This window comes from Diadema antillarum, unplaced genomic scaffold (assembly GCF_040938485.1).
Source record: "Diadema antillarum isolate AM-2024a unplaced genomic scaffold, OU_Dant_1.0 seq00000310_RagTag, whole genome shotgun sequence".
Taxonomy (NCBI): domain Eukaryota; kingdom Metazoa; phylum Echinodermata; class Echinoidea; order Diadematoida; family Diadematidae; genus Diadema; species Diadema antillarum.
The window spans coordinates 898066-909060 of NW_027271331.1; positions in this window are offsets into that span (position 1 = coordinate 898066).

The window sequence follows — 10995 nt, forward strand, 5'->3', positions numbered from 1 at the left end:
CCAGGAGTGCATAGCCCCATTACAAAAAAAAAAAACATAAAATGATACCTACAGAGTAAACAAGCAAAAAAACAACAACAAAATAAAACAAAACAAAAACAAAAATGAATTAGACCTGTCGTCTTTGGGACATGATACACATACGGTGTCAGGTGAAACTGATACATGTAGTCGAAGGAATTTATTAGTTAACCTCTGCACAAGACTTGAGGAAAAAGAAATAAAGGAGATCACATAAATAAAGAAAGAATCAGTACAGATACAGAGTGTGATTCGAGAAGATACTAGTATTCGGATCACCTAAAAAATCTCGCACAACATGAATCAGATACACTGTGACGCAGACGATTGTGAAAAAGGAAAGAACAAATAAAATGTTGCCATTGTTTTGAAATTAGAAATTAGAATTACCTATCATAGGTTTGTTGCTGGCCTTTCGTCAGAAAGCTTGATCAGCAGAGATGACGAAGTATCGGATGGAGAAGCCTATCTCCAGCGGCAGGAAAATGGCTAGGCGAGGACACTGGGCATCCACCTCCTACGAGCCTGTAGAGAAGCGCGTCTCTGTGAGCTTTTGGTCGTCTGCTGTCGCGTTTTATAACATTTTACGTGGATAAACATGTAGTCTTTTTTCAAGGCTTAGACCCGACAAGAACTCACCGTATCTTCCACCTGCTGAAATGTATTCGTATAATGTTACGTTTCAACGGGATACGGATAACACGATTACTAAAGACCACGACGACAGTCAGTATTGAAGTGTAAATATTCTTAAACTTATATGTCTCAATGATCTCTAGTATAGTTTTTCATGAATGTAAATTTATCGTAGAGAGAGTGGGAAACTGCAAGGTAGACACGGTAGAAGGAAAACTGAAAAAAAAATGCGAGCACCAGATTTTAGACTACCACTTATGTGGGCGTGGTGCACAATAGGGGCAGGGTCGCGATTAAGATTCGAATATAAAGACCTACCTTCCTTCTCTTCCTTGAAAGACAAAAGAACTTGATGAATTGTAAATAAAATCAACGCTCCTGTTTTCCTGTCGCATGTTATGACTATTGGAAATAATGACACTTTGGCTCATGGCATGAATGCTCATTTTTTCTCAAGGGTTTCATCCAATAAGAAAAGAGGGGTCGATCATCAATTCATGTAAGACCGTCACGCGTCTGAAAATTATCGGCAAGAATACACAAGAAACAAAGGATAAAGTTAAGCACTAACCATGATTGACAGAACCCAGAGGTGGCCCAGACGGGAGTGACTGTCTTGCAATCAAAATCATGATGTCTTAACATTAACGGGGTGTACGTATTTCTATTATTGGATAGAGAAGATTTTGTTTGAGATTCGGTCTTGAAGAATAGTTTGGCAGTTGGCAGATTTGGTAGAATTTGACCGTGGTAAAATATACTGAGTTTAATTGGCCTTAAAGACCAGCGGCGATCTGGCAGCAAGCTGAAATGAGTGCAGTTATCAAACAAAATGATGAGAGTGTGCATTTCGGGTCAACTCGACTCATTTGGGGTTCTTGCTGCTTTCTGCCAGAGCTACCTCTTTTCTATATCATAAATTCGAATTTTGGACTGTTGGAAGCATGCATTACAAGATTAAAGTACTTCAGTGCTGCTGACCATTATTGTAGACCCATATTCTTGTGTCTCAAGTCGGTTTTCTTCATTTTTCACCCATAAGGTAGAACAAAACGGGCACGGAAATCCTTCAGAAATGTTAACAACAGTAGTTAATATAGTCGCTTCAACATTAAATGGCTGTAATGAATAGAGTGGTGAAAATGAGTGCATCAGGATTTATCATTAGAATTCATTAATCAAAATGAACTTGAACTTGAGGAGAATGAAAAAAAATAAAATGTATGTATGTAGTGCAGCTATATTAGTTAAGTTCATCAGTGAAAGTTTGAGGACAATCCGTTCAAAAGTTATGAGTTCTTGAAGTTTTGGTGACGAGACCGCTGGGAGTTGAAGACTATACTATACAGATCATGACATCACTGTACACTACGATATGAATAAGAAATAAAGAAAATGATTCTTTCACTTTTCTAGCACAATGAAAGAGCACTAGAGATCTACCTCTTTGAGAAAGCAGGGTAATATTACTACCCTAAATGTGTCAGTAATCAAGCCCATTGAATGTGATCTTTTCGTTTGAAATTATATTTTGTGTAATTTTCTTAATTTTGTGTTATTTTCTTTAAATCGTATTGCACAGTGATGTTATAATCTTCTGGTCTTCTCATCCAGCGGCCTCGTCATAAAATTTCAAAAATTCATTATTCTTGGTTTCCTTTATCCGATTTTCCTCAAACTTTCATTGATGTATTCTACTATAGATAATATTGCGGCATTCACTTAATCCACGTGTATGTTCGGGTTTCACTCCCCTTTAAAGGACCTGTACAATGCAAATGCATATTGACTTGTTTGTGTAAATTCATGATACCCTAAACATCTATATCATATGTACCAAGTAATTTATCTTATTTTTCATTTTTTTTCTTAGATTACTTACATGCGTCTGCAAAGAATCATCAAAATCAAGATTTCGTATCAATGACATAATCTGTCAATCATTGCTAAAAAAAAAAAGAAAAAAGTATGATGAACAAAATATATTGGAACGCATTTCACCTTCCCCCAAGACTGAACAAGCTGTCACTCCATTGCTTTTGTTCGGAAACGACGCTCTGATATAAGCTACTTTGGAGGATGTTCATGTCTTGTTAAATCTAGGATTTTGTGATTACTTCTTTGACGTTTCAGACATTCTAGACACTGCATTCAGGCATTGCCACAGCACGTATGACATGTGTTTGCGTGTAACGCCCCGCGACCTCTCAAACAATGGTAGCAACATTTACACAATTATTCAATTTTCGCTTTGTGCGACATGCCGAGATGTAATGCATGAACGCATGACTAGTAAGACTTGCTAAAACGGCATTGTGCCATTGTTTTTTGAGGACATGTGTTTATCACGTTGAGTTTAGTCTACAGATTTATAATCTCAATTGACAGGTGTCATCTCAAGGTGCATTTCAATGTCTTCTGTTCATCCAAAAATTAAAGTAACAGTGATTGGCAGATGAGGTCATCGACAGAATCTTGATTTGGTGTTGTTGTTTGTTTATTCGGGAGGGGGGGGGGGGGTGACGGATCGCGACGGATCCAAGTACTCTAAAGAAAATTATCAAACAAATTGTTATAAGATAAGTTAAAGATGATCAGGGTGTCATAAATCAATACAAGTTAATGTGCATTTTCAGTGCATAATAAGTCCTTTTAACTTGGAACACTATGGTTATCGGACTCTTAAATGAGAAATTCCATACGCAGGTTTAAATCCTACTCAGTGCTTACATATCCGCTAGTAGGTCGACGTCCTTTTTGATAAAAGTACGGTATGTTGATGAGTATGGTTAGCGGTGCATGCTGGGAATATAGACACAGAACGGTCTGAAGTAGGAGGACAGGTGCTTATACTAATGCAAGCTTCAAGATAGTCCAAAAGTGTTTTGCTTAGGGTGTAGTAAGGGGCGCCAACACACGTAAGCAAGTGCTACAGACTTTGATTAATGGTTGTCATGAAGTGAAAAATTAATTCCCCTCTTTTTAATTATTCATTTATTTTTTTTAAACTATACTTTGCAATATTTCGTTCTCGCGAAAAGCATCACTTTAAACCGCACACTTCAGGATACACGCATGGGGTCCTTCCGACACCGGAGTGAAGGGGGGGGGGGGGGGGGGGGGGGGAGGGATGCTCTATAAATTGTCATCCCTTGTTATCACACCAAATAGGCCTATGCTGTAAGGATGATGTTGATGTTGTTAAGGTAAAATAGTGAATATTCTCTTAATTGCCTATCTCAGTATAGACTTCGTCACGACTGCCGCGACTCATTAAGACTAAGGAATGGTCTGTGCTCTCACCAAGAAGGCGACTCATGGACTACGTCAGAGACGTCTCTAACCAAGGTACAATTTATTCACGGAGACGTTGCCTCGACGTCTATGCAACGTCTTCAAGACGTCTTCTCAGTCGCGAGGAAGTCTCTGAGAAGTGCTTTACGGGAGATCTCCACTGGGTCACCTCGTAAGGTCGCGGGAATGTCTCGGAGAACTCGCGGACAAAAAATTCTCCAAGTCTAAAAGAAATACTCACTTTACAAAGAAACATGCACTGTTTTCAAACTAGAAGTTATGTGATGTTTTGACAAATTGAATGGCGGGAACGGTTATTACCTCAACGCAGGAAACTCTGCAACGATATTTTCCCGCATAATTCTCACGAAATTCACAAAGATTATACAAGAAATTCAAAACATGAACTCGAATACAAGATAATCAAATTATTACTTAGAAAATACGATTGAAAGTCAAAAATACTTTCACATGACCTTCTAGACTTCAAAGGTCATCGGACATGCAGAAGGACAACCTGACGATATGCCTTGTTCCCTTTTTGAGCTCCCTTGGACATTGTTTGATATATATAAAAACCACGGACCGATTTACCAACATATTTACATTTTATACATGGCTTGCTGGCACAACTTCTCGACAATCTGACAATGTTTGCCCTACGTAGCAACAACTAATGCATGTAAACTGGATTCCAAGTACCGAAAAGTGTATGATGTACAGATTAATAGAAAAGCTTGTGACTATACACGCCAGGCTGGAAAACAAATCCATAAAATTGAATAATTATGATAGAAAATCTTTCTGTTCTCCATGTATTGCAGCACCAGACCAAAAGACTGCGTTTGTGTATTTGTTTGTTTGCTTGTTTGTTTGTTTGTTTGCTTGTTTGTTTGTTTGTTTGCTTGTTTGTTAGTTTGGGAGTAAGCTTTTTACTGCTTCTCATACTATCCTTTGGTCCATCTGTTTTGACACGTAATGTACTTTATTATTTCATTAACTTTCAGCTGCGTTTTGTTGTCTTCAACGAACTCCGTCAATCACGTTCCGCCTTTGTTCACGTCATTTCAGCTTCAAAAATGCCTTCAATGGATGCATTATCCAGTTAACTATTTACAGTCGATAATCCTTGAAATCTTCTTCATTTCAAATAAATTCTCACAGTTATAGACCACCTTGCTTCTAGTGTTTTCGACTGAGACATCTAGACGTGCCTAGCGGTCCTTTGTTCTGTCGTTGAAAATAAACGTGTTTTCAGACAATAGGCGTCATTATTGCTCTTAGATTTTCACCTGCACCTATTACAGTCCTTGTAACTAGATAACAACTTTTGTAGTCGCAAAGCCTACACGTATTCACTAGGGAAGGTTTTGTACTTTACTGCAATTTCTGTCCTCTTCTTTTTTCTCTCTCTCTCTCCCTCTCTTTCATCACGAACAAACGAAGAAAATTCAATTGTTTTGATTTCGTACAACTTAAATGAATGACCAACGTATCATCTTACTTTTTGAGCAAAAAATTCGAAATATTTTACCCGAAGTAAGCACGAGATCATTGAATTTCAATTCTGCATACGTTAACGCTTAATTAAAAATATTCTAGCACACTCTTATCACACCACACCACCTGGGTTTGCATCCTTGCCCCCCCCCCCCCCCAAAAAAAAAAAAGGGAGGTGTCACACAGAATGACCTGGGTCTGCGTCCTTGGACCCCCTAAAAAAAGAAGGTGTCACACCGCAAGACCTCGGTCTGCACCTTTGTTAAAAAAGGAGGTACATGTCACATCGCACGAACTGAGCCTGCGCCCTTGACCCCTCCCCCCCCCCAAAAAAAAAAGGGAAGGTGTCACACCACACCACCTGGAACAGCATCCGTGCTCCCCCCCCCCCATAAAAGGGAATGTCACGGAACACACCCTAAGACAGCGTCCTTGCCCCTCCCCCACAAAATGGAAATGTCCCACCACACACGCACACACTGGGTCTCCGTCAATGCCTCCCCCACCGAAAAAGGGAGGTGTTTGTCACACCACACCCCCTGGGTCTGTGTCCTTGCCCACCCCACCCCCTAAAAAATGGGAGGTGTCACACTACGCCCCCTGGGTCTGTGTCCTTGCCCGCCCCCACCCCCCCCCCCAAAAAAAAATGTGAGATGTCACGCCACACCGCCTGGGGCTACGTCCTTGCCTTGCCCATCCCGCCAAAAATGGGAGGTGTCACATCACACCCGTGGGTCTGCATCCTGGCCCACCCCCACCCCCCCCCCACCACCCAAAAAAAGTAGGAGGTGTCACACCACACCCCCTGGGTCTGCGTCCTTGCCCACCACCCACCCACCCCCCCAAAAAACCCACAAATATGGCAGGTGTCACACCACATCCCCTCGGTCTGCGTCCTTGCCCCCCCCCCCCCCCATCACCCCCTAAAAAAATGGGAGGTGTCACACCACGCCCCCTGTGTCTGTGTCCTTGCCCGCCCCCAACCCCCCCCCCCAAAAAAAAAATGGGAGGTGTCACACCACACCCCCTGGGTCTGCGTCCTTGCCCGCCCCCTCCCCCCCAGGAGGTGTCAAACCACACCCCCTGGGTCTGCGGCCTTGCCCGCCCCACCCCCCAAAATGGGAGATATCACACCACACCACCACACACCCTGGGTCTGCGGCCTTGCCCACCCCCCCCCCCCAAAAAAAAATGGGAGGTGTCACACCAACCCCCCCCCCCCCCGGGTCTGGCACACTCTTGTCACACCAAACCACCACACCCCTGGGTTTGGCACGATCTTGTCATACCACACCCCCCTGGGTCTGGCAAACTCTTGTCACAACACACCCCCACCACCTCCCCCCCCCCCCCCTCGGTCTGGCACACTCTTGTCACACCACACCCCTCTGGGTCCGGCACACTCTTGTCACATCACACCCCCACCCCACCCCCCTTAGTCTGGCACACTCTTGTCACACCACACCCCCACCCCCCCCCCGGTCTGCCACAATCTTGTCCCAGCAAACACAGAACTTTTCAGAACGTTTCCTAAACTTTTTGAGGTTCCGTACGTCTTCGTATAAAATGGACGTTTTTAAAACGTACATACAACGTGAAAGTGATGTCACACCTTTCCGGGCAAGCTACGCGGGCCTGTGGCGAGGAGGTAGTTTCCAGCACGTAGAAGATTTTCCGCGGGCGAACAAGAATGTTTGCAATTTTCGCATTTGTTTCTTACCTACTAGACGCGTGCTACCGGTACTTAGCTTCTACTTGCGTGCATTCCGTGTGACCTGCGTGAGAGCCAACTCCTGCGATGTGCTGCCGGTAAGAGTCTCCTACTGGTGTTCTGCGTGTACCTCTGCGAGCGAACCCCACGACTCACTCGGAACAAGTTTTGAGCATGCTCAAGGCCTTGTTATACCGTATCTGGGGAAGTTTGGCGGCTTGACTTGCGGGGAAACAAATTTGCTCCCTGGAGCTCTCCGCAGTTGGTCCGCACCTGACAGTACCTAGCGCGACTCTCGCCTGTACTCGCCCGGAGGTGCTCACGCAAGTCCGATTTAATCGCAGCTAAGTTTTGAGCGTGACTAAAACTTTTTCCGGCCGAGTCGCGGGGATGCCCGGAGAGGTCCACGCAGAACGCCGATAGGAGGCCCTTAGCGGCAGCACTTCGCAGGCAACTCCCACGCAGGTACTTCGCAGTCCCCGTATGGAGCCAAGATAATGACATTCCGTGGGACTTCAGTCATTCCTTCAGAGGAATTCCTTCACTGAGTTGTCAGCCCCCACGCGACTGGTACAAAGGTCACACAGTATACCCGCAAGTAGAATTTAAGTAGAACGCGTCCGGCAAGTAAGGCACATGCCCTGACTCGCCCAAATCCTTGTTCGCCCTCAGAAATTCTCGGTATGCTGGAAAATCCCTACACGCAACAGAATGCATAGCTTGCCCGGAAAGGTGTGACAGGGCCTAAACATGTTTGCGGGTAAAAAGATTTGCGTGCACACCTCCGGGTGACTACGGGTGAGATACGTGCAAGGTACTGTCATGTGCGGCTCATTCCGGGGACCTCCGGGTAGTAAAAATTGTTCTTTGCAAGTCGCACGCAAGGCTTGCACGGAAAGGTGTGACACAGCCTTTAGCATTTACCGCAAAGCACGGTTTTTTTTTGGTTTTTTTTGCAAGCGTTTTAAAAACGTCAATGGACGTTACAAAACGTTTTTATTATGTCTGCAACACCCTCGTCTTTTGTAAACGTCGACAAAACGTTTTTATTAGGTCTGCTTCGTCGACTTCGTTTTTAATGAACGTCTAAAAAACGTTTTTATTTGGTCCGCAGCGTGTTCGTCATTAGTTTCTTTATCATGAATATTCATACCTAATTATGAATATTCAAGTTAAGGTGTGTGTGATCTAATTTTAGTAACCATGTCTTCATGCATTACAACATTTTGGTGGTATATAAAAGAATGTGATACAGATTCATTCGTTGGGAATAGGGTGTAGTATAGGTGGTAGGACATTAGGAACAGGTTAGGATAGGATTATTTAGGATTAGGATACATTAATCTCAGATTTTATCTATATAATCTCATAAATAAACATTAGACATTCTTAAAAGGCTTTCTGGACGTTCTAGACGGATATGAAAGGTTCTCTAAACGTTGTGGAAAGGGTCATAAGACATTTCAGATGTTCTTAAAACATTTTTTGAACGTTCTAGACGGTTTTCAAAGATTTTCTGGACGTCCGCAGAACATCCACAGAACGTTTTGAATATTCTTAAAAGGTTTTGCTGACGTCTATAACGTTCAAGAGGTTTTCTGCAGGTCCTTATAAATTCCGAAAGGTTTTTTTATTGGTTTTCTAAACGTTTGAAAAAACGTTTTTCTGATGTCCATTTGAAACGTTTTAATTTCGTCAAAAACCTTCCACAAAAAGAAGTTCTGAAAACATTTTGACAAAACGTACACATAACGAACTTGGATCGTTTCAAGAACGTTCAGAAAACGTCCTTGTGTTAGCTGGGGTCACACCACACCCCAACCCCCCCCCCCCCCCCCTGGGTCTGGCACATTCTTGTCACACCACACCTACACGCCCCCCTGGGTCTGGCACTTTCTTGTCACACCACACCCCCACACCCCCTGGGTCTGGCACACTCTTGTCACACCACACCCCACAACCCCCCCCCCCCCCGGGTCTGGCACACTCTTGTCACACGACACCCCCACACCCCACTGGGTCTGGCACACTCTTGTCACACCACACCCCCTGGGTCTACTTCCTTTTTATGTTTTCCATTTTAATGTTGATGAATGTGGTCTTGTTTCTTTGATTTGTGTGTATGATTTTTGTGGCTCTGTCTCCTTTTTCATGTATGTGAATATGATTTTATTGTATGTTGTTAAATCGTGTACAGTCGAATCTGCAATTGCGGCCATCTCTGTAGAACGGACATCTGCCCATTGCGGCCACAAAAATGTCCCCCACTGAATATAGCCACGCAATTGTTATTGTACACAACGGCCATCTGTCTAACGCGGCCAGCGGCCATCAGATTGATATCCCTTAAGCAGTTTAGATCTGCACACAACGGCCAGTAATCTTACCATTGTACGCACTATACGCTTCTTCAGTTGTGTGATTTACAGCTTCAGTAAAAGAGACATCTATTCTCTACGAAAGAATGCCCATAAATACAATGTACTTTAGAGGACATTTCGAAATACTGCAATGTATTGAACTTTTTGGTACACTGCAAAAAGTCCGGGGTTAAATAGTGAACACCGAGCTGGTGTTAAATTTTCGGTGCTCATTTATGGTGTTAAATTAACACCTCCGGGTGTCATTTCCAAATTTTAAACTGTTTTTTAAAGAGTTTCTTAGTAACTGCACTCCTTGTTGATTTTTAATTTAAACAAGACGATCAAGAATTTTACATTAAAATACTAGATTTTTGAAAAAATGTGAAAATAAATTTACATCAAAGTAACACCAGCTGGTGTGGTTTCTTATTGAAGCTGGACGGGTGTTAAACCATTGATATTAACACCAACAATTATCAAATCAACACCATGTGGTGTCATTTTTGAATTAACACCAGTACAGTGTCAAAATAACACCAGGTACAGTGTCAAATTAACACCACGAAGTGTCAGGTGAACACTTTTCAACACCATCACAGTGCATTTTCAACACCTGTGGGTGTGGTCCTTTATTGAAGTTTGATCGGTGTTAGATTTAACACCCGTGGTGTTAAATCTAACACCGATGTTTTTACAGTGTAATATATGTTACGGAATAAATCCTTCCACTCTTTTTGTCATCAATACCCCAGAACTGAAAAAAAGGAATAGTAGTGTCGCACAAAACGTTAAGCATCTCGCTCACATTTTCTTTGTCTTTTATTCTATTTTTCATTTTTTGCTTAATTCTGTTCGCCAGGGTTATAGTAGCTGAATGTGAAATCCTTTGGATGAAGTAGGTCTAATTGACTAATGCGTGTTTCTGTGTTTTCAATACCGTTTTATAGTTAAAGAAGTATTTTTTCACTGATTTTTGTTCACTTGTCATGTTCTTTACACACAAAGAATTGCTGCCAAAAATATCGAAAGGAACAGTGAACTGCTGCTCTCTCGATTTGCTGTGAGTGAAAAATACTACATACTTGTGTGCCTATCATAAAGCATAATAGCTACAACAGGCATCAATGCTGTCTTGCACTGAATATAGAGCGCATATTGAACTCCTCCGCGGCGCGGATCATGTTGTGGGTACAAAGGAGAGATTTCAGTTTCTTCTCCTTCTTCCATCTCTTCACACCTCCCTGTCCTCTGCCTTAGAGAAAAAATTCCATGTCAACTTCTTTAGGGCCAACAAATCAGACATGTATTATCTCATTTATCTCATTTATACGCAACCAAAACAGTTTGTGTTTGACATGGGGTCTGTCATAATATGAATAATGTGAAAATCCAAGTTGCGAAGGCCTACTCCCTGCCCTCATGACAAAATCCTTGTCTTCACCGATGCAAACAAAATCAGCAGTTGTTCCT